This window comes from Myripristis murdjan, chromosome 12, assembly GCF_902150065.1.
Source record: "Myripristis murdjan chromosome 12, fMyrMur1.1, whole genome shotgun sequence".
NCBI classification, from domain to species: Eukaryota; Metazoa; Chordata; class Actinopteri; order Holocentriformes; family Holocentridae; genus Myripristis; species Myripristis murdjan.
Window position 1 is genome coordinate 21,178,357 of NC_043991.1, and position 24,995 is coordinate 21,203,351.

Genomic DNA, 24,995 nt, shown 5'->3' on the forward strand with positions numbered 1-24,995 from the left:
TACACTTGTATGTTGTGCAGTGTGTATTTCACACAGTTTGCCCCGCTGGCACAGGAAGACTACTTGACAGATCATCAGTTAAGTGATGCTGTGGTCGGTTCGCCCCAACATTTGAGGACTGTAACACAAGAAACACAGATAACACACATACACACACACACACACACACACACACACACACACAAACACATGCAAACACACACATGATAGCAAGTGCACACACATACAAACACACTGACTTCTGTGGAGATGTGCATGCACACACACAGCCAGAGATAAACAATGATACCAAGTGAAGGCAGGCAGGCCACTGTGGTGTCTGACTGTGCATGTGTGTGTGTGTGTGTGTGTGTGTGTGTGTGCATGTGTGCATGTCAAACACACTTCCCAACATCTGAGCACCAGCACACTGCTCCTCAGCGGCGAAGGGAGAAAAGGGAGAGGTAGTGGAGCCCATGCACTCAGCTGAAAGGCCTCTGGCCACCATGCCAGCACAATCACTTCAGCACGTCGGGACCCCCGTCGCTCCCTGCGTCTCTCTTACCCTCTCTCCCTCTCGCCTCTCCCCCAGTCCACGTTTATTTCTGTCAGCTTCCATATTCTTGTCTTCACAGCGTGTTTGCCCGTACTCGTGAGACGTTTCTAGTCCGTGCAGATGAGGCGCTGCCGCCCACTGTGGGGACCCATGGTAAAATGGTAAACAGGCACACCAGCTTCTGCAGGCAGGCTCCCCAGTTGTACTCAGGGCCTGGGGATACGTCGGAGTCAGACCTTCCCCTTATCCTTATTCTCTACAGGGAGGATCAGTGGGTCTGCTTTGGCCCTGGTATGACACCGCCTGTCCCATACGATACACCAACACAGGCACCCAGCGTCTCCCCTGCGGTGGTACGGCCTCCATATGCACACATCACTACAATGAGGGTACTTCAGTGAAGGCCCCAGCGTTCCTGGTATTCAAGATAATATCTGGAAAGTTTGCTTCCGGTAGACAGCAACAAAAGGACACAGGAGCATAAACTGGCCATGAACATGACCAACACTGCATTGTCTCTTTCTGCTATGTGGAAATGCAACTAACTAAAACTGAAGGGCATAATTACATACGTCTAGTGAGAATTAATATTTTTTTTTTTTTTTTTTTTTTTATTCCCATGTTGTTCAAAAAAGCACAGTGCCATATTAACTTACAGGGGTTCCTCTGCAAACACTAATTTTGCCTGGATAGCCAAGCCTTATACAGAGGCATGCCAGTGCAGGATCTGTGTGGGCTAGGCTTGACTAAATGCGTAAACAGCAGATATAAATATATGATTAAAAATACAAGAGAAGGACATGCCAGTAATGTACCACTATTGTGCCTGTATGAGTCAGACAAATGTATTGTAAGGGACAAAATACCCTCTTATTTAATCATCGTCCTCAGATATAAAACACCACATGACTGCCGAAGGAAACAGGATCTCATTGTGGAATTGGACAGAACACAATATCAAGAAAATAATTTACAGTAAAATCTCTTCCATCCCAAGCCTCAGATTTTTGAACTAACCAGTCTGCCAAACCAGTAAAATCAGCAAAAAAGCTTCTTGTTATTACATGCAGATAAAATTATTTTGTTTTGAATGAAGGACTATAAAAGACTTCATGCCACACAAGCTCATTTCTTGTTTTGTACTATACTAATAGTCATGTGAAAAGCTGATTCTGCATTACTGCAGTAACATAGTGCTCAGCAAAAGCATGAGGTCAGATTAATTTGAATTATCCACAGTTATTTTGTGAACAAAATCCCAATCAGAATCTCTGCATGACTATAAAAAAATAATTAGTCTTTAATGCGAGTGATCCCTCCACCTTTAACTCTCCAATAGAAAGGGCCTATTGAATGAGCAGCAACGAGTGGCAATAAGCAGGCTCTTGCTGTGATTAAGGGTCATATAGCAACTCTGCAGCCTCAGTTTGGGGTTGTCACGACCTATCAAGACCATTGTTAATTTGGGGACCCAAGTTCAATCCCAGCACAAATCGCTAAGGTCAAGGCACGAAGAGGCACTAAACATAATGAACCATATGGGAGTGGAATGGAGGGATGGGATGAAGAAGAAAGGGACAAAAAGAAAGAAAGTGTTGGCCACTGTATAAAGCTAGGTGAAGAATCTCTGCATGGCTATAAAAATTAGAAAAGAATAAAGAAAGAAAACCCTTATATCTTACATGTTCCATCTTCTGTGTTAACCGTAACCTTCCTATCCTAACTCTACAATGGCATGCTCAGCCAACACAGATTATTGTAGTCTTTGTGACTTTCTTACATTTTTTTTTTTTTTTTTTTTATGTAAACACTGATGGTAATATCATTCTGCCCTTTAACGAGATGACCAGGAATGGGCTGTAGGAACTGATAGCGGACATTCTTGTAGGTTCCCTCCCGCTCCTGCCCCAATACAACAGTTAGGGGAGGTATAGATCCACCCCTCTCCATTTCCCTTTGATTTACAGTGCTGAGCCTTACCACGCCCTCCATCATCAGCAGGGAAAATAGTCCACATAGGGCAATGGCAGCCAACACGCAACACGCTCTTGTGGAATGATCAGGCTGCCACCATCCCTCAACTGGCCACATGTAGCATTTGTTGGAAACAGCTGCATTGCTGTAAAATGGCTGACGTGAATGAGAAAAAAGAGAGAGCATCGTACAAAACAAGTTTTCTTTATCTGTATTGCAAAGACAGATGGACATAAGGAGACAGAGGGACAGGTTTATTTTTTGCTGCACTTTTAATCAAAGAGTTAAATCCTAAAAAGAGTCCTCAAGATATGTAGGATGGCTATTCCTGTTCAGCTAAAATCAATCAGCCTGTAATTGTAGCCCTAACACCATTTGGAAATCAGAATGTAGTTCAGCTATAACAAACAAATGTGAACTGGCTGAATATCTTCATTCTATCACTGACGACAGGTGAAATTATTATAAAAGATGAAATGTCAAAAGAGAAATGTCACATGATAACAAACTGGTGATTTAGCAACAGTGACTATAAACGATCGCTCGATTTTGTAAAGTGAGTCTTCTGAAGCACTGAATTATCTTTGCCTGCAAAGTACAGTTTGGCTTTTGCACTGAAAGATGATTTATGAGTTTTGGCCCTGTAGACTTGAACTGAGCAGTAGTTGTGGAGCTCACACTGTGCTGGTACAGCACACTGGATGGGTCAAGGCGAAAATGTAACCTCCATTGTTCAACATTGCCTGTGACTGGAATAAACGGACTAGACTTCAAAAAAACAAATCTATTCTTCCAGGCATCACACTCATAAAATTTCATAAAATCATTTCATAAAGTCAACAGTGAGTCTAGTAAAGAGCAGTTGTCTCTGAAACATCATTTTGGTGCATTAAAGAACTGAAATATAGCTCTGCAGTGTGCAATTTTTTCCCCCCACAATTTCGTAAACTTGCAATTTTCAGTTTAGCACCTGCCAAAGGTTGGATGCACATGCACCTTTTGGCGCATTAGGTGAACTAGTCCTCCATTAGTGCAACCAGCGGTTAAAATGCAACTGTCTGTAGGTTGTATCCCTTTTATTGATCACAAGCAATGGGGCTCACCAAATCTGTAAACATACAGGCACTGGCATGCCACAAACCGTGAGCATGAGTGAAAGCAAGCGAGCAAGAGTAAGTGCATACACACACACACACACACACACACACATACCCAAGTACACCAAGTACACACACACACACCCATACATTACTTGGAAAGTTGAACAGCTCAGATTGAGAATGAGTGAAAGGGAGTATATAGAATCACAGCTGGCTGTCTGAAGTTCAGTTTACAAATGTAAAACAATAACCTAATGGTAAAAACACCCACACAAACACACGCAAAAAACAAGGGAAACAGAATGCGAAGAAGCAGAGTGAGAAGTGTTAGAAGAACAAAAAAAGTACAGAAGGGCGTCAAAATAAAAGGTACTTGTCACCTATTTAAGACCTCACTTTAAGTTTGTTGGTCCTGCTCCAGCAGGACAGAGGGACTCAGGTGACAACTTATGTCCCTTCTCAACAGGGCTTGAATGTGGACTTCCACAGCCTCCCCACAGCCAATATTTTCTGGCAGGTCATAAAAGATAATTGTGTTGCCTGGGCTTTTTAAGAGTTAGCCAACGAGTGCTCCAGGGTGGTCAAGGGGACTTAATGTGTGTTTACCATGACTCAGAGACAGCATGGCTATTCCGAGCCACCCACTAGACACCAGATAAAGACATCAATCTACCCCACCTCTCCAATTTAGGGAAGGGAAGGAAGGATGGGAAGGGAGGAGGACCTGTTTGAGGAGTGAGTGTTGCTTGTACCGTCCACCACACAGTGCTTTGGGTCTGCACCCACCGTAGCTAACCACTGAATGAGTGTGTATGTGTGTGCATCTTTGTGTCTGTGTTTGTGTGTGTGTGTGTGTGTGTGTGTGTGTGTGTGGGCCATTGCAGGCCCAGACCGAGCAATCTATGGGGAGTCGTTGCTCTATAGGCCCAGTCCTGCTGTAACTTCATTAGGTGTGTGTGGAGGTAATGGCACCGTGGTCCAGGAGCTCGTAACATGGAGCCAGAGGCCCATCGGCTGCCCGCCAGCCTAGCCCACACAGATACTGCACTGGTATGCCTCTGTATAAGGTCTGGTTATATGGGCAGAATTAGTGTTTGCAGAGGAGGCACTGTAAGTTAATATGGTATTGTGCTTATAACTTGAGGTGAGTGGAATTTTCTTGAACAACATGGGAATCAAATAAATAGATTAATTCTCACTAGACATATATAATTCTGCTAGGCAATGTGTATAAAGACAGAGGGCAAACGCAGACAGAAGAATGTGATTGATCCTAGATTCCTGGGCAATCCATATCTTTCACACCACTGATGCAATAAAGGAGTTCCAAATGCAGTCCAAATTCTGCTGACTTCCACAATGTGGTTACTGCTCTGTTGGAGTCAATGAGAGAGTGAGCAAAAATTTGCTGTTTCTTCAAAAATAATATATTAAAGTTCTGGATAAAGCAACATAATTTTAAAATGTTGCACCCCAAGGTGTAACAATCGATTCTGGGTGGAAAGGATTAAATTGCATTGCATCATTTTATGTTGCCTGTTGTTTTGTTAGTTGTCACTCATCCTTGGCAGTCAGCCAGATGTGCACCAGTAGTCTGAAAAGAACAAAGAAAGAAACAAAAAGTGAGAAGGAGAAAGGATTTTTACACGCTAGCAATGCATTTATGGAAGTAAAGCATCCTGCATTGTTTTGATGAATTTGGGATGAAGTTTTGTTTAAGGTCATCTACAGACTGATCCTTCAGTGAAGCATGAATAAAAAAATTGATTCAGTACTTGCCATGCATTGGAAGAACAACTGAATTTGAAATGTTTCATAATATTATGTGAAAAGTATGAACAGGCATTTTGCTGTTAATGAAACAGAGCATTTGCCATAGATGGAGGACTGACAAGACTCATACACAGTACGCCACTTGTCGTTTGTTGCTGCTTCAATGGACTTGAAAGGTACACCTCATTTGAATAATCAGCTTGGTCTCACACACACACACACACACATACACACACACAAGCACACATAAGCACACACAAGCACACACAAGCACACACGAGCACACACATGCACACATACACAGACTGATTGAGTTGCACATCCCATTTCCGAGGAAGCCCCTGTTTATTTATTTGCTATACGTCTGAACTGGCATGTCCTGATCTTGTTGTGTCGTGAGTCAGAAAGGGGCCCTTTATTAAATCACTGGGCTCTCCTCCTGGAGTGAGACTATCCCACAGATCTATGGTAATACACAGCCTGGGGGGGAGGACAATTCCATTAGTGGAGAACAGGGGCTGGGACTGGGGTTGATGGCGCTACAGATATGACCCCCTCCTTACTACAGTGGCTCTTGGCTGACTGGCTGCCAGCCTGTTTAGCCTCTAGCTTTATAGAGCTAATCAACACAGTTTGCACAACTTGGATTGGATAGGTACAAACTATGGTCATCATGATCCAAATAGCTGGCTATGAAGAAAATTAGTATCATCCATAACACAGAGCAAATACAGCAGGGCAGCTAGTCAAGGGCTGTACAACCATGAAATGTGGTGTGTTAAAACAGCTAGAGAATCTTTATGCTGCTCAAAGCCACTCTCAGCACACAGTGAAATTTAGTTTACATTTTTGAGCTAGCCCTCTGCAAAGCTAGGCCAAATGTCCGCAAGTGAGAATAGGCCAGGCTGTGGTAAAGCCTCTGATGAAAGCCCACCACTCTTGTTTTTATTGTCCACTCTCCACCGGGCGGACTGTTGTATGAACTCCAGAGAGCTGTGGCTGCTGTTTGATCACACCATGGGAGACTGACCTGTCACTAAGTAGTGGCAAACATGGCCCACACACAGAGCAGTGAGTGACGATGTGTGTATATGTGTGTACGTGTTTCCCACACACAGCGCCACATACCTCACCAGAGGAGGCAGGTCACAACGTGTCGGGGTGTTGAGGATCTATAATGGCTATTTAGCCTTCAGCAGCTAATATCAGCACTGCTGATTTATAAGGAATCAGGACGTTTGGTCACAGGACCCTGGACCTGCTCCCTCCACAGATGATGTTCTTGTAATGCCTTTTTTAGAGTGACTTCTTTCACTAAATACACTGCACAAAATAAGAAAAAAATAACATTGTAGAGTGCAACATATTTTACCAACAAAAATCAAAATAACATTTTTGTTGATCTACTTACTCATTTATTAAATTATTAACACGTGAAAGCCAATGTAAGCTAAAAAATATACAAACCAGGTAAATTCAACAGTCCAATGCAGTTTAATGACTCATTAATGGTCTTGGTTAAGAATAAAAATCATTATAATCATTGCTATACAATAAATGCTGCCTCAAATAAAGAAAATAAAAATGGACTCTTCAGTAAACTACAGGATTATGTAGCAGTCATTCTCAGTGCTGCACCATCTTAATACCAGCACACACCATACATGTGTCCATGCTCAGAAACATGGCACTGGTTGTGGTTACCAGCTGTTTACAGCCAAGCAGAGTGACAAGGGGCCCGAGGGAACCCCTAGAAACTCCGGGGAGCATGACAGAAGCATGGTGACAAGTGACGCCGCCGCCGCCCTCCCTCATCCCCGTGTCCCCATACTGCACAGGACAGCACCCTCAGCTACAAGACAAGACGGAGATCATGCACCAAGCTAGGCTAATAGCCACGATATGTTTCTTCAGAAGTCAGCTCTGATAGGGCCCTTGCTCCGTGATCACTGCTGATAGGGGAACAATGTGACTCGGAGATGTCGGATTGCATATAAGGAAATGGCGACTTCACTTTTCTCTCCAATAGTTTCTGTATCAAGACATGTAAACTTGGCAGAATACTTACATAGAGGAGCTAGAAAAATGGCAAATTCTTAATAGTGATTCCTGTCTCTCACTGGATTTGAACTCAGGTTCACTTTCAAAACAAAGTGGTGGAAGTGTCACACTGGCGCTAAAGGAGACGAGGAGTTTTTTTTTTTTTTTTGGTGTTTCTTGGAGGGGCATGGTGTAAACAGCAAAAGTATATATGCGCACACATCCATGTATAGACACAAACACACACAATACAATTTATCTCATAAAAATGGACTCTTTACACACAAGCATATGAACACTACTTGCCCCCTGTGACCAACTGGAGACCAGAGAGACATTGACATGACCCAGATAATAGGCCCAAAGTCTTGCCTCCACAATTTGATCAATTTGCAGTTTCCTCACAATTGCAGCCACTGTGCTGTCCCCCGCAGCAACTGTGTAGCCCCCCACGCCAAGCCATGCAGATGCATCACTGCTCGCCACAGCAAGATGCTCTGCCTTTCTCCCCTTTTCCCCCCAAATCACCGCTAAGCCTGTCTGATGCCTGCTGCCGGGACACAACCGTGCTCTTGCCCCTGTCATCTCTAAGCAAGCACAGACGGGAGGGAAAAAGGCTGACAGTTTGTCTTGTACCATATGCCACGTGGCAGCAAAGCCTAACTGATATGGCCAGAGTTTGGGCCACAGCCAGGGGCGCTTTTTTGATGTATTTTATTCTCTGTTTCCTTGCATGTGCTTGTATCTTGGGCGGAAATGTGAAACAAAATCGCCGTCCGGCCCTCACCAGGCTGGATTTACTATCTGGGCCCAGCCAGCACAGGGAGCTGCTTTGATCGTTATTTGTGCAATATTTCAGACAGCACTCATGATGGGTCTGTAGAGGCCACTGATATCTAAAAGAGTCTCTCCACAGTTCATGCGAGATTTGTCTCTGTAAAAACCTCAAGGAAATAAAGCGATTTTTCTAAAAACAGAAAAGAAAAATCCTCATAGAACTGATGAAAGGATGTAAACATTCCTTGCTACAGTTCACCTGAAGACATTTAACTCTTCAGTAAAGCCTTTCAATCACAGATTCACCTTCAGGGTTTTACGGTACATGGTGCAAGGACTGGAATTTTGAGAGCTTAGAATATAAACACTTGTACAGTAGACCGAGAAACAGAAAAGCTGCTGCTGATTATGATGTTTTGAAAACTCGCACAACAGCCCCACTTTGATCATTTTTCTCCGAGTGGAGAGACAGGTACAACTTGAGTCACAGACCCTCAGGCCACCAACAAAACTCAGAAAAGTTAAGGTGTTTGTCATCAGCTGCCAGGGGTATGAGGAATTTCTGCTTGTGTGTGTGCGTGTGCATGTGTGTGAGTGAGTGTGTGTGTGTGTGCTTGTGTGCCTTTAATGTCTTAAAATACAACAGTGTTCTCTATGCATGAAATTTTGAGAAATACATTTTCCCACCAAAAAGGGATTATGCAAAAAAGGCATGATAATAAACAGGATGCGGTCTGATAGTGAAATGGTGCTGTGGAACGTCAAGCTGTGTTGATTGGGACGGTGGATGGGCTTATAATGAGTCAGGTTCAATTCGTAACACATACCAAGTGGATTTTTACAGTGAGTGAAGTTGTAATTTTCAAATCATATTTTCTTTCTTTAAACATGACCAAAAACATACCTCGACTTTAACCAGTTTGGTTGAGGCATGTCCGGTTCATGCCACTGTGACATTCAAATTTGTGATGGAGTAACATATTCTTAACAGTATGGGATGTGTGTGTGTGTGTTGGGAAACCAGATGAACAAACAGCTGCTATACATTTTTTTTAATTTTTACAGTTTGACTATTATAATTAATAGAAAAAGGTATACAAATAATCATAGGCAATTTATATGTACATCAAATAAGATTAAAACACTTCATTTTACTGTGCGGCTCTTAGGCCATACATTTGGGCCATGGTCAAATCGAGATTGTCCTAGGCAAAAAAAAAAAAAAAAAAAACATATGTGCATTATATCTGCATTACATTTTAAAGTTAAGCGACCTCTAGCAGTCCTGTAAATAACAACACTTTGGTGCAATATTAAAGGAGTGACAAAGTCTGTGTAAGGAGGCTGGTGGGGTAGCAGATGGGTCAATCAACACAAATTTCACTAAGGCAGCCCAAGTTCAAATCCAAGATAGAGCAGTGTTTGTTTTAACATTAGCTACCTAATATTAGCAAACAGGAATATTACTCGGTGATATTGGGTGTACAACTGAAACAGCATTAACAAGTGGAGCACAGCTGCACATAGCACAAGCACAACAGGACCTCGCATTCAGTTCAAGAGGACAGACCAGGACATACAAGTGAGCTGTAGACTATTTATATCACTCTGTATATCCACTTTAGCAGTAAATGATCAAAACACATTCAAGAAATTCTGTTCGGATAAGACTTTTTACATTCATCAAATGCTTCTAATAGTGAACATATCAATATGCCAAACCCCATTGTTTCCCTGAAGAAACTGGCCTTGTTGTGATGATGCTGTCATACCGCACCTCACTGATGTGTCATCCTGAGCAGCAGCCAAATTTGAAACTGGGACAAAATGGCCGACATTTCGCTCCAATGGTTTCCTTCCCGCCTCTGCCTGGTCCAATGAAGGAGGGGAGGAGGAAGCGGGGAGTTGATGAAAGAACTGACAGGTGAGTGACAGATGCCTTGAGCGAGGAGGTGGGAGAGGGAGGAGGGAGGGAGCGTGCGAGCCACAGAGGTGCAGTGTGGTGCCACAGGTAAGGAGATGCCAGAGTGGAAGATTGACGCACCTTGATGGCACTGGCAGGCAGACGTGACACAGGTGAGGGCCGGAGACGGGGGCCCTTCCAGGCTCCTCACGGTTGCTTCTTTGCTTCTGCCAGACAGATGCACAGGGAGACAGCAACCGGAGACAACACAAACAAGCTTGTTGGTTCACACACACACACACACACACACACACACACACACACACACACACAAACACACGCACACACACATACATTGCCAACACAACACATAACCATATTGTGACAAACAGTGTGGCAGTAACTTAATGATTAGAATCATATTTAAAAAAAAAAAAAAAAAAATCCATAACCTCAACCAGAAATGACTGACCACACAATTGGCCTTCCCTCTCTTTCCCTTTACCCATCCTCATTCTCTATTCACACCCCTAATATTTTAATTCCCAATGTCCCATCTTGATTGAACTTCAGCTAACCCCAACATTAGCACCTTTCTAATCTTCTCAACTCTCAAACTGACAGTAATAATGCAATATAAGCATCCACACATGGTCATGATTTAACTATTATAACATCTCTGTATATGTTGTCTGTATAACATATTTGAATCAGAACGTATTTAATATTTGTCTTTGCTGGCCTGGGGAGAACAATAAATGACATATCAAAAATAGTACAAATTCTAAAATATATCACATTCACCCAACAAATTTTGCCTGTCTGTGTATCCCAACCAGGCAGCAGACAATGCCAAATTTATTGTGCAGTAAATATAGCCAATCAGTGAAAGCAAAATCACTATTGATCACTGAATAACATGATAGAGCAAAATAAAAAAGCACAGCTGTAAATGACAATCAGTGGAGAAAGCTGGCCTGATTGTCAATAAATGAGAGAAAATCAAGTAAATAGAGAGAGAGGGAGACAGATGGAGAGAGAGACTGAGAGAAAGTGAGAGGGATAGAGATCAAAAGCTGGGTCAGTCTGTAGATACAGAAGTTCTGGGAAGCCCATCATGCTACTGGGAGGCTTTCCTATGGCGTGGAATCAGAGACCGGCCAAGATTGAGGTTGAAATGAACAATGCCAAAAACCAAGACCTGTTAGTAGAAAACCTGCTCCGGAGAACATACATTATCCGGCTGGGGTGAAGATTTGCCTCTCTGCAAGACAACGGCCCAAAGCACACAGCCAAGACGATGCTAGAGTCCCTAAATCTGGCAGAGGCAAGAAGACTCAAAGCAAAAAAAAAATCCTACAATTCTTTTCACATTAACATAATGAGGTATTGTATGTAGATTGATGGGGGGAAAAAAAGTCTGGAAAAAGTGAAAAATCTAGGAAACTACACACACCAGACTACCACACTAGACTATTGTCTCCTGCTGTAATGAATGTCTCACATGTTGTAGTAAATTTGTGAGCTGCAATTTGTGCATTTGTTTGGTATGATAATGGCGTATAATAGTTGTTGACCAAAGGGGCCAAAAAAACAAACATTTGTACAGTGTCATACTAAAAGTATTGCATTAAGTGAGTGTGACCCATGTTTAAATTCAGCCAGCAATGTGGTCAAATCACCAGCATTCAGGCTTCAACCAATAATATTTCATTAACCATTTTGCATTTCTCTTCAAAATGGCTCCTACTTGAAAATGTGTCTGCTAAAAAGATGTGACGTCCCCTCTTGTTTTAAGAAAAATGGACAGTGCTATGAATGAACCTGAATCTTATATCATCAAATCCCTCTGGGTGCAAATCATCAAAAGATGGCATCTAAACAGCAGCTAAAAACAATAATGCCTTTCTCCATGCAGATGAAATATAAATTAATCAGAAGTGTAATATTTTATTCAGGGGCCTCAGTAGCAGTCAGGGCATCCATCTGCCTCTCATCTCTCTAGTCAGTCATGTCATGCAAGGCTGAGGAAGTGAAAGAGAGAGAGAGAGAGCCTCTCTGACTGCTTGCCACCCAGCCCTTTGCTGCTGCTCAATGTCACTGCCACTCACCCATCGTTGTGATGTGTTCGTTCCTCTCCACCTCCATTAACGTCACTCATGGTCGACACGCTTGCAAATGGATGGGAGTGCGTACAGGCCTCCAAAATAGGGGGAAAAGGAAACGCTTCATTTATGTTTTAGGTGTACATGGACACTTGAAAGGCAGAACAAGAGTGATATTTTTTTCAGTTCCTTAAGTAGGGTTGCATTAAAGGAAAATATCACTCAATATCAGCTTTGAAATGTTATTCCCATACCTTGAGGTACGTTTACTGTGCAGGCCTGTTATTGTAAATTCACTGCTATGTCCCATTGTCATAAGGCTTTGTCTCTCCAGCTCTTGCAAATGCCCAATCTGTGATCAGACTGATGCACAAGACTGCAGAGAGCACATTTGAAAGCGTGGCCTCACGATCAGGGTTCATTTCCTGGTTTGGAATTTGTGGCAGACTCAGAGGTCCTGCAGTTGGTATCCCAGCTAGCTAGCTTAGGCCGCACTGTCAGTGAATGGAGATGTTTCAGGCAGACTGAGTGGCGAGGTGCATAAGAGGTCAGCATTCTAAAGGGGCGACCAATTGGATCATGACCCATGAGGGACAGATATGGGCAAGGGATTTAGCCTCAAAGGTCGCGCTGGGGTCAAGGAGTGTCTTGCATTCCAGACTTCTAATCCCCTCCCTGAAGTCTGGAACGCTGGCCTTCACTGCTCCACACATGCATGCCCACACACACATACATGCACACCTCTCACACACCCTATATGCGCTGCCCCTCCGCCAACTAGCACAGGCAATGGTGATGGATTGGATAAAGAGACTTAAAATAAATGTCCCCCCTGCTGGCCCCCAGTCCTCCTCCCTTATGTGTTATGTAGAGAAAGTGTATGCTTTAGGTTTCCTCTCTCCTCAATTCCCTGATCACACAACCCACTCACCACCACTCACTGGGCCATCTAGTTCCCCCACGCCTGGATACTAGAGTGCTGAAGATGTGGGTAATTTGTCAGGGCACCCCACCCCAACCCCCTTCTCATTCTCAGTATGGATGTGTGTCAGTATCAGTGTGCAAGCATGTGTATGTGCCAGGGGCTTTCTCCGAGAATCTCTCAGACAGTGTCGCCAGCCCAGGCCGTCCCAGACATGACAGTGTCAGTGGCTGCGTAAGCACTGCTCTTGCTAGTAGTCGTGCTGTGGAAGCTGGGATATCCTGGCCACGGCAATCTGAGCCATCCATCAGCCGGTTGTGACGTGCGTGCCACCCAACCCTGTCTAGCGTTTGTACCCCCCCCACACACCCCCAAAACAGTTATACATTACACGCAGGGACACAGTATACAAAGGAGATGATACTTCAGACGATATGTGTAGGCTGAACCTGTTGACATTTACACTGCAAATCCCAACACAGACACACACACACATACAACACAACACATACACACAACACATACAAACACCGTGATACTATTGCTCCATGAGTGGCTTCGAATGTGCATAACACAGAGGTTTGTAAAGCGGCAAAGCACGCCATGCACCCGCCTTCCACTGTTTGTGTTGGAGTGGCCCTCCTGTTGGGCCTTCAGTTGTACCCCCCCCCCTTACATCCTATCCCACTGTACTATACCAAACACAGCCAAATAAAACACAGGCTAACATAATGTAGCAGCATGTCAGTGGTGGGCCCTGGAGCAAGGCTGAAACATGACCTGCCCTGTACCAGCCATTAGGACAAGAGTAAACGCAGCTACGATTTCTTCCTCGCCATCCAGCCCTTATGTTGTCCAGTGCTCTGCCTGTGTGTGTGCCGGCAACAGATTGAGTGATGTATCCTGTGTGGCTGTGGTGTGCTCAGTGGGCCAGAGAGAAGTCCCAGCGGGGGACCACTTCTCCCATGGCCCCAGGGCCGCTGCATTTCATCAATCTCTCCACTGGGAAAGGCCTGCCATTGGGTAGCAGGAGTTTGACACACACACACACACACACACATACACACTTGCACACGATACACGCACACACGCTTGCACACATACATGCACAGGTCATTCGTACATGCTAACAGAGGAGCCAAAGAGTACATAAACCAATGAGCGCGGTGAACAGGAGAAATATAGGAAATATAGCAAATATTATTTTTTAAAATTGTTCTTCAGTCTTCTTCCATTCAGTTTTATTCACTGTGTCCACCAGCCACCTTTCTCTCTCTCTTTCCACACACACACACACACACACACACACATATGTAAATAATATTAAATAAAAATAAAGTGAAATATAAATATTCATTTAAATTTTTCTTTGTTTTCTCTCAATATGATGTCTGCTTTTATTTAACTATTTAACTATTTAACTGATGAAGAACTTTGCAAATGTGGTTTAACAGTTTTAAAACAAATGCTACACAAATAAATATTATTTTAGGTCACTCTTTGCCTCAGATTTGATAACATTTTATTATTAACATCACTGAAGAATCCGACCCACTCCACACACAGTCCTTTCCTATTCCTCTCCACTTTTCGACATCTCTGTAAATAAAATGCAGAAGATGAAAACAAAGGTGATTATCCCTCTGTGTACCTAAATTCCTCCCAGACTGATGTGGTGTTAATTCCCCCGCAGAGCAGTTGGAAGGTTCATGGTATGTGAAAGGGTGTGGTGGCAGAGATTTCTGGCGCTGGATCCCATAATTGGCTGGAATGACAGTGATGAGGTGAGAGCTGACAACCGCTGTGTTCAAGTCTATTCCTTCTCACGGTAAGCTACAGTCCGGGCTATTAGTACCACTAATAAAATCACGTTAAGGATTTTTAAAAGGGTGGGAACCGGCTTTTGTGGAGTGACTGAAGCTGCGGATAGAGATAACACGTTAAAGGAACAAATCAGGGAAAGTTTTAAACGTGTTGTCTGGGTCCTGCTTGTGGTTGATGTACTTGTTACCGGTTGTGTTTCCACCATGGGAGGAATCCTGTCACTGTCTCTCGGCTCAGAGGGACATGGAGGTATGAATACACACCACACACACACACACACACACATACACAGAGAGAGAGTTCCTGGCCCCTTTTGGGTGTATAGGTTCAGTGAAGGTGAGAAATACTTAGCCTCCTCTTCTGTTGATGAAGGCTTTAAAACTTGAGAAACATGCAGGGAATTTCTCAAGCCTCAGCGTGAAGCAGGGATCCCCTCTCACTCTTGCCCCTTGCACTGTACATAGATTTAGAGACAGTGAGTACAACACACTGTTTGCAGGCCTACACTCTAGTCAAGTGAGAGGAGGTCAAATAAATTGTATTTCCAAGTATTATACTGAACAAATTGAAATTTGATATTGCTGACCATTGCAGTGATGTTGTCAAATATTGAACATTGGGTGAAACTCATCAAAATAGGACGGAAATCCATGGAAGAATTTTTTTAATCATTTTCTCCAGCTATTGATGAAAGCAGAGAGGCCCGTGAGGGTTGAATCATGGCTTTGTCAAGTGAAGAGGAAACTGTGGAAGGAAAAGAGAGGAAGAAAGAGCAAAAACGGAACAAGAGCCAGAGAGGGTGAGGAGAGAGCTGAGCGTTGGTTTACAGTGCAATCAGCATTAAGGAAATTGGTTTGCACTAGTGCCGTGAGTGGGGAGAAGTGATTGATGCTAAGCTAGGCTAGCAGGAAGGAAGTGGAGAAATTAGCGGCAGGCCAGGGCACTGAGAGCTGTCAACTACTTCCTGGTCAGCTCAGGGTGTGAAGTATGCCTCTGCTGCCAGCCTGCGTGGAGCACCTCTGGCATGCATTTGCACACAGGCATACTGATACACACATGCACAGACATGCATGCGTGCGCACACGTCTAAAATACTGCGGCTTAACATTCAGCACTTTCAGCAACCTCAAACTGTCCAGTCGCCAGCATTACATGACCACAACGCTGAATACAGTCTGTCTTACCCAATCCGCCACTTGAGAGGGATATTTCAAGTAAAGCGTTTACACCAAGGGGCTTAACCACACAACCATGTTATACAAGCAAACTGCTACAAGACCACACATTTAGATATACAAACAGAGGCGTTAACACACACATATGCAGAAAATAATCCATCTTTATCCTTTCCAACCAGAATATACAGCATTTACATGCAACTTGACAATCGGGTTATTCGCCCGATTTTTGAAGTGCCCGATTAAGAGAAATCAGCGTAAGGCCGCTAGTTTTCTCCTGCAGAAATGCGATTAATGTGCTATGTGTACCCTTTCACCGATTTCTGAACGACTTTGTAGGTGTGCACATGTGTGATGGGAGAGACTGGATAAGGAAATATATATATAATAAGCATAATAAATACTGCTGCTGTAACAGTTCAGAGAGCGTTGTGGGCAAAGGGGATGCCAGATATTGGTGGTACTGGGGATTTTGAGTAATTGGAGTAAGGTAAGACATGTAATTCACAATAATCGTATTTCTTGTGTGCATATAAACATACTGATAGAGAGTCACTGCTGGTAAAATGACCTCATGACCCCTTTCTTGATCTCTGCTTTCCCGGATTCATCGCCTCTGCACTGAAGCTGCACTTCAACCAAACTTTGCAGCAGCACAGCACAGTCTCGGGGGCACTCTGTCAAAACTTGGCTATATGAATGCCAACAGTATAGCCACGTCAAGCCCCTGACAATGACCGTAGTGGAATACATGCAGTGTAATTAAGCTAGGCAAGAAAAGACAGGCACAGAGGAGGGGAAGACACAAAGATGCCCTTGATACTCCGGTGTCGGCGCTGACAGCATTTCCTCTGACAGCTTCATCTCGACGGCCGCCACAGAAGCCCTTACGTCTCCTGACATGTGCTTTACTCATCCCTGCCTCACTTCTCTGCTCCCTCAACATGACGGGGATGAAGGGCTGGTCGCAGCGAGGGGAGAGGGTGGAGGGATATTCAGCTCCTCTGCTGATAGCCCATGCGTCTTGTTATCATCAGTGCAAACATGCCTACTGCAAACATGAGCACATTTGGTGGTGGCCTGTGCAGTGCTGAGCAAGGGCAATGATGAGTTTTACAAAATGTCATTTGAGAAAAATTAACTAGTTTCAGTTGGAGTAAGTGGAGTAAGTTGGAAATATGGTTCATAAGAGAGAGAGTAGGAGCAGATGATATGATACTGATCAGGAAATACCAGTTAGTGGACTCTGGTTCTAAAATTTTAATTGAATACCCCTGGAATAGATATTAAAGGCAATGATTATGGTATTTTTTATGTCAAAGACAGTCCGGATGGACAGGACGGACACAGAGAATAGCATATTAATAAAACTAGCTCATCATAGGGATAGTCACAGAAAAAAGAAGAAACAAAATGTGCAAACATTACAGAAAATGTGCAAATGTTACAGAAATAAAAACAGTACTGTGTCAAATGTGATAAAAGAGACAGAGAGAGAGAGAGGGAGGGAGAGAGAATGAGATGGAGACAGACTGACGAGAACACCAAAAGAGAGGCCATTTTACGGGAGCCCATCTTTCATAGACCGCTCCATTCCTCTCAGCCACGATTGAGTTAACGTCCCTTCCCTCCTTCTCATCCCTCCGCTACCCCTCCCATTTCGCAGTGACTTGCTGGCTTGATTTATCTGATGGAAGGAATTCTGCACAAGGCTCTGGTGCTTGTGGTATCCCTATACTGTAACCTTTTCCCCCCGCCAGATGTTCCTCTCTCAAAACACGATAATGTTCATCCCCAAATCCCCGTGCAAACATATCAAGTGGTCACTACATGTTTACGTGGGCCATGGCCGACAGAAATGACAGGGACGGTGACTGGAGCGCTGGGGGTTGGAGGAGCAGACAGACAGAGAGACAGACAGACAGAGATGTCAGACATATGCTCCCACCAGCTGACGACACCGGGGTGACCTGAAGTAGGAAGGGGAGAAAGAAGGGAAGACAGGCTTTGATAACTCCCACAAATGTTGTAACGGGTGATACTTTGAGTTCAACAGTGTGCTGAGATTTGAGCCCTTAAATTGATTTATCGTGTACCGCTTTCTGTACAGACTTAGTATTTCCTCAGATTTCAGATTCAACGCCAAAGATATTCCAAAAAGTTGGTGAAAGGAACGTCTGTAGTTTAAGAATTTGCCACTGTCGGAATATGTTAAATCAGAGGAAAATTAGAAAAATATCAAGCATATATACCTTTTAATTTATTCAAGAGCGCAGCTTTCATTTTTTCATACTTTTTGATGACTTCATTGGAATCAATGTACCAGATACACTCACACTGAGAACATCTTATCAAACAGCTAATGCATGTTTTTTTTATTTTTTTTCATTCCTTATTCCTTTAAGGAGCTCTTTGCTTAAAAAATGTCCTTCTATCCTAAAATGCGATGCTACAAATGAATTCAAAAAATTCATATTACACATTAACAAAAACTGAAACCTAAATTAAGAGACGTTCACAATATTACAACAGGAGATTTTACCAAGGTTGTCAAGTGTGTGAGACAGTAAGTGCACGTCTGGTAAGACTGAACATGCCTTCACAACTTTGGCAGTGAGGGACTTTGAATTGGTCACACTACGTGACTTAGCTGGGTCGGGGGGTTGACTGTGCAGGCACGTTTCAGCAGAACCACAGACAGCTTGGTCCCTGCCTGACACCACCGCCCAGAATTATAGCTACAGCAGGGGAAGCGACACACATTTCACCAGGGAGACAGAGGATTAGTCGGAGAGAGAAAGACAGAGAGAGGTAGAGAAAGAGGAAGAGAGAGAGAGGCAGGAGAGACAGAGAGACAGACAGAGATGATGATGATGATGATGATGATGATAGAGACTGAGTTCTGTCAAGGCCCTGACGGCTTTGACAGCCTCAGCCAATATTTGTCACTTTCAGTGTGCATGAATTCTTGATTTGATGTGCCTTAATTGATTCAGCTCTGCCTGGCACTGTCTGTCTGTCGGAAAGACCCACCCCCACCCCCACCACCACCTCTCTCTCTCTCTCTCTCTCTCTCTCTCTCTTTCTTTCTCTCTATGCATCTATCTATCTATCTATCTATCTATCTAGGACAGAGATGAATGGATGGAGGGAGGAAGGGCAGCCAGTGATGCTGCCCTCCCCATGACCTCCTTCATGACACAATGAGCCCCAAATGGCAGACATGACGGAGGATCAAGTGCTTCAAAGTGAGCCAGGCACAGAGATAAAACCCAACAGGCCCCTTGGATGATGAACGAGTTTTTTAGCAGGAAAAAGCCATCATGTAGACATCATGACACCTGGGCTTTGGCAGACAGGCCCATCCTGTGTCACATAGTGAAAGACAAAAAAAAGACCAAAAAAAAAAAAAAGAGAGAGAGAGAGAGAGAGATGAATCCGCCATTTGAACATCATGCGATTGAGGATCTGATGTTGTCTACCAGAGTATAATCCTAGAATAAAAATATCAAGATTCAGGTTTGTAATATGATTTGTATTCACATCAGTTTGCAATAAAGTCCTGCACAACATGTGTAACAAGTGGAGTTTAGCTGGGCGGTGGCATTTAAACCACGTGTTTGTGATAAATAACAGCATATAGCAATACAGCTTTAAAGCCCTTCATTTAAAACTTTGTGGTGGTTTTCATAAAAGACCAAGCTTTTTTTTTGTTTGTTTGTTTTATTTGATTTATTTATTAATCTTTGCTCTCACCAGTTTTTCAGGTGCTGAGTGCCCTGATTCAATTTAATATATTGCCATCAGCTCTATGTGTCCCGTTACTATGGTGTTACTATGGAGTTCAGACCAAGGTTATCCATTCTATGTTTCTCACAATGTGTCCTTTTTCAGGCTTGTATTCTTACAGGGGACATTTACCTTGGTTGTTCTCAAATAACCCGCGCCCACTCCAGAGAGAAACACAGCCAAAATTGATTTCCTTTTTCTATATTGTCATGGCAGAAGTACACAAGGCTTGAGTGGTTTCCACTAGAAGTGACGCCCTCCTTGTCTTCTTAGCCTTGAGGCAAATGAATGTTGAAGGAGTGAGGGCCTAAAAAAAACTTGTTTCATAAACACCTGTGTGTGTCTGTGTGTGTGTGTGTGTGGAGGGGTGGGGAGTGTGTGTGTGTGGGTGCGTGGGGCGGGGGGTTACAACAAATGAGAAATTCAGGAAAACTCAACATTATGAATCATTGCAACAAATGCCTTTGAACATTAGTGAAGATTACATTGGTTATCAGCAGTGCTTCAGAGAATACCACGTATTATACACTTTATTACTGTTTTAAGCTGCTGAATTTCCCATAATTCTATGTAGAACAGAGTAAGATGAGGTAAAAGGCTTAACCTGCCTTGAAGAGATATCCTATAGAAACACCCTTCATAAGGGCAAACATGCTTGCCGGCTTTTTACAGAAAACATAATTCTACTTTTTCTGCCGTTTTATGTTGGATCCATTCAAGTCGCGTGAGATACCTTTAATCTCAAGCCAGGATTCTCTGTTTTATGATGAGCTGTGGGTAACACTCACGACGGAAACTGAGGGAGGAGCACTTTCTTTACAATAAAGCACACAGGGCCTGAGCTGGACCTGTCAGCCCACAATTTAAGCGCATACTTGATTGCTTTTAAAGTGGGTGCCACTGATATCTTGCCATGATGTTAAGTCTTCCTTGACGGGTGAAAAAAGCCTGAGAAAAAGGCCTTTCAGGGGAAGATCAGAAAGTGTAATTGTAAGGGAACAAGTTGTATCTGGAGTTTTATTAAGAAGAGCATCCTCTGTTCCTGCCCCACCCCACCACCCCCTCACATTATGTTGCTGTGCTGATGTCACATTGATTATGCTGATTGTAAACTGCCTTTGTTTGTTCCTTACTCCCTCCTGTCAGTCATCCATCCACAGGGATGAGCAGAAGTCACACTAAAAGCCATCTTTTCCATGTTTTCTGCAATTTCAGGTCATGCTGCGGGTAAAGATGGTCCCACTGGAGGCCTAAGCAGCTCCTATTTTCCTTCGCACTCCAGTATATTAATTGCTTTTTAATGTTTCCCTTCTCTCCTGAAAGTTGTTGCATACTAACAAATCAACAAGAATAAGGTTTTTTTCCTGTTGCAGGCCACAGCTAAGACTAAAAGGGTACAGCCACTGAATAATCCATGCGGGACGCATTGAAATGAAGGCTTCAAGCTGGTAATAGTGGCGTTGAAACAGGGGGCCATTTGGCTTGCTTTCTGCATCGTCCCCAGTGTCCCCCGCTCCCAGCTGTGTGTATGTCACAGAATGGGAGTATGGTGTGAGCTCGGATGGGGAGATGTACTGCTGATCCAAGTAATCCAACTAATCCAATGTAGCATTGTGACATGCCTCCTCCCTTTTGTGCCATAACTTTCAAAAAGATTAGAGTTTTTAGCATTCATTTTTAATCTACACCCTGCTAAGGAGGAGGCTCCCTGCCTTGTATAGCCTTTCAGATGAAATTTATAACTATCAGTTATGCTGGAAACGCGGTATAACAGATTACATGTTCTTAAACCACAGTTTGTATTGAGCGAGTGGAAAGTAGAATAAAGCAAATAATGGGTAATAACAACAACAACAACAACAACAATAATAATAATAATAATAATAATAAATTCTCTTTGGCAATCACTTTACACTCCCGTTTTTGCTTTGCATTATAATCTTTGCAGATATAATTTTCATATGCTACACCATTTTTTAAAGATCTTTTCAGCTGTGTTAATGGCCGAATGATTAAAAATGGACTATTTAAATGTGAGATGTATGGATACTATGTGTTTCATAAATTGGTGTAGGTCCAGGCGCCTTTCATAAGGCTGTCAGCTCCACAATAAATTTGATATTCCCCTGATATATTTCCGGCCAAAATTACTGACCTGAGAACAATATTTAGTCTGATAATAAATTAGATGATAAATGAATCTATTGAAGGCTCAAGCTGCTGGAGGAAAATTGCTCCTCGGTAGCTTGCTGCAGAAATGAGAGCTCTCACCGCTTAAGCTGCAAGTCTACAAGTTGCTGGTGCATGAAACATGATGCTCGCTCAGAACGTACAAGGGAAGCAGAGTCAGAGGTAATCAGATATATCTACAATTCTACAATTCTACAATTTTGTAACATGGAGGCAGTCATAACATCATCTAAATGCATTATTACCAGACCTAACTAATGATATTTTTATAATTAACTTAACTGTGGTTTGTCTAGGCTAGTTGCCTATTCAGATATTTTTTTCACAACAATGAAAAAATCCTGGGTGAGAAAATAAAATGCTATGATGTAAAAAACAAAATGTAAGTATACTGTACTTACATTTAGATACTGGAATAGAAAGATATAATTTGGGACACTTGCCTATTTTCTTTTTTTTTTTTTTAAGATCAGACAAAACATACAAAGAGGCTGAGTGTTAATAAGGTGAGCTAGAGTGTTAAACTCATAATATACTGTAAGTTAAGCTGATGACAAAACAAATCACCAGAGAGCTGAGAGAATAATCCTTTGATGGTGTCACAAATTACTGCTGACTGTAGTCTCATTTAATGTTTCCGCTACCTTATCCATATTAATTTTGCCTGACTTTTTCCATCCAAACTCTGAAGGCTCAAGTAACACGACCCAATAACTGTGTATCGCCATGTGTCTTTGAAAATGTAAATACATTCAGAAAATGCAAGTGTATTTGAATATGCACACCAAAGCAGTAACACTGGCTTGGGTTAGGAACGCACAGGGTGCAAGGGGGTCGTCGGTGAGTGTTTAGAGCTTGAGTTACAGGGCCAGCATCTGCCATCCGGCCATCAGGCCCTCATATCCATCACTGGCCGATGGCGTGGTGCAGCCCGGCGTTTGTAAAAACACCCAGAGGAAATGGAGTCTCTGGGCCAGACAAGAATAAAATTAGCTTGATGACTAAGTTCCTCCTCGGGCCCCAGCGGGAATAGAACTCTGCCATTTGTTTTCATTACTTCCCTTGGCTGTAGAAGGGAGGACGACGTGTGTGAGAGTGTGTTTGTGTGCATGCCTGTTTGGGGCAGAGAGTGCGTGTGTATGTCTGTGTGTGTCGGCCCACTGCTCTGGTGCCAGCCTCCGTTCCCTAGCCAGAGATGGATGCGCTGAAAAAAAAAAAGCAAGCATTTTGTCATTTCCACAACTGTATGAGTTTAATCAAAGCTATTCACTCGTAAACATGCCACTCGTTTGATTCCAAAACGGCTTCCATGTATAATATTTGTGCTCAGTCTGTAGAGGTGACTTTACTGTTTGGATTTGTTCCATCTACCCTGTTGGCATACAATATTGGCCTTGGCCACTTTATTGCATTTGCCTCAGAATATCTAATAAACAGGCAAAGGTTATAAAAATTGATTTGCTCACAAATGTGTTTTCATTCATTCCCACTTCTATGACCTAAGCCAGGTTTTCCTGAACAAAATGTGTTACCATCTTATATTCAGGTGATTGAGGTGAGTGACAAAAAGTGAAAACATAAAATGCCTCATTGCTACAGGGCAAAGATTAAATGTTATGAACACCACAGGAAGACAACGGCTCTCTTTAGTAAATATCCTTCTTCCTACCACACACACACACACACACACAAATACATTCTCAGCAGTTGCACAAAATCATTTATGGCAATTTTCCATTGCGTGGTATCGGCTTGACTCGGCTCTTCTCGCTTCACTTGCTGGATTTTGTTTTCCACTGCAGATAGCATGTGCTCATGGTGAAGCCTCTCTGGTCTCTTGCAGGTGTTCTGACAAATTTTTATTCCCTTCTGCACCAGCGCTCCAGGTGAGTGTTTTATTGTTTGAAACATCAACAAGACCAACTTGAAATGGCAGCTTCACACTTTTTCACATGGATAGATTATCAACTATGACACAGTCTCACTTTTTGTATTTCCTGGTTGTAAGTAGTGACCATCAGGGCCTCGCTGCTGCCTGGCTTCCCTGTTCTCTTTCTCTCTGACCAGTCAGTGGTCTGCAGAGTTTTACATCATATTTGCTCTTATATCTGCTCAGTTCGCTTGGAACCTCGACGGAAACGAAAGGAAAACAAAACAACAGCAGCAAAAACAGCGAGTAGAGTCAATTTGAGTTAAGCTAATACCATTCAGTGGAAAAGAGCCAAAAGCCTTAGGAAAAGAAAAAAAAAAATACTCAGCATGCTCGAAGCAGATAATGGTTCTGCTTGTGGAGGTGATAAAGATCACCAGACCAGACTGAATCAAAGTATGATTATCTAGAAATGATACTGTGTCAAATGTGTGAACCTTTTTTTTTTTTTTTTTTTTTTTGGTGGAAAAAGTATATGCTGTTACCACTGGGCTATTCATGTAATTATAAGAATGTGATCTTCGAAATATTGTGGCCATGAAATCATTAATGCATTTATGCACCTATACTTAAGTACATATACCATCTAAAATATCAGTACATATACCATTTAAAATATTACTATACCATTTAAAATATAAAATATAATTCAGTGCAACATAATTACTTCTTTTCACTATAGCAGTGCAAAACAGAACAGTAGCCTCACACTTTTTTAAACACAGTGAAAAGCTTTTACACTGCAAACAAAATATTGTGCATATTTTCAGGCTGTGAGTGCCTTTCTCCTCTTCAGCTACATGCAAATGCACAAACATATTTTCTCTGCCTTGATCCCCCCCTCCTTTTTTTTTTTTTTTTTTTTTTTTTTTTTTACAAATACACACACACACACACATACACACACACACACACATGCACACACACATGCACACACACGCACAAATCTCTCAGA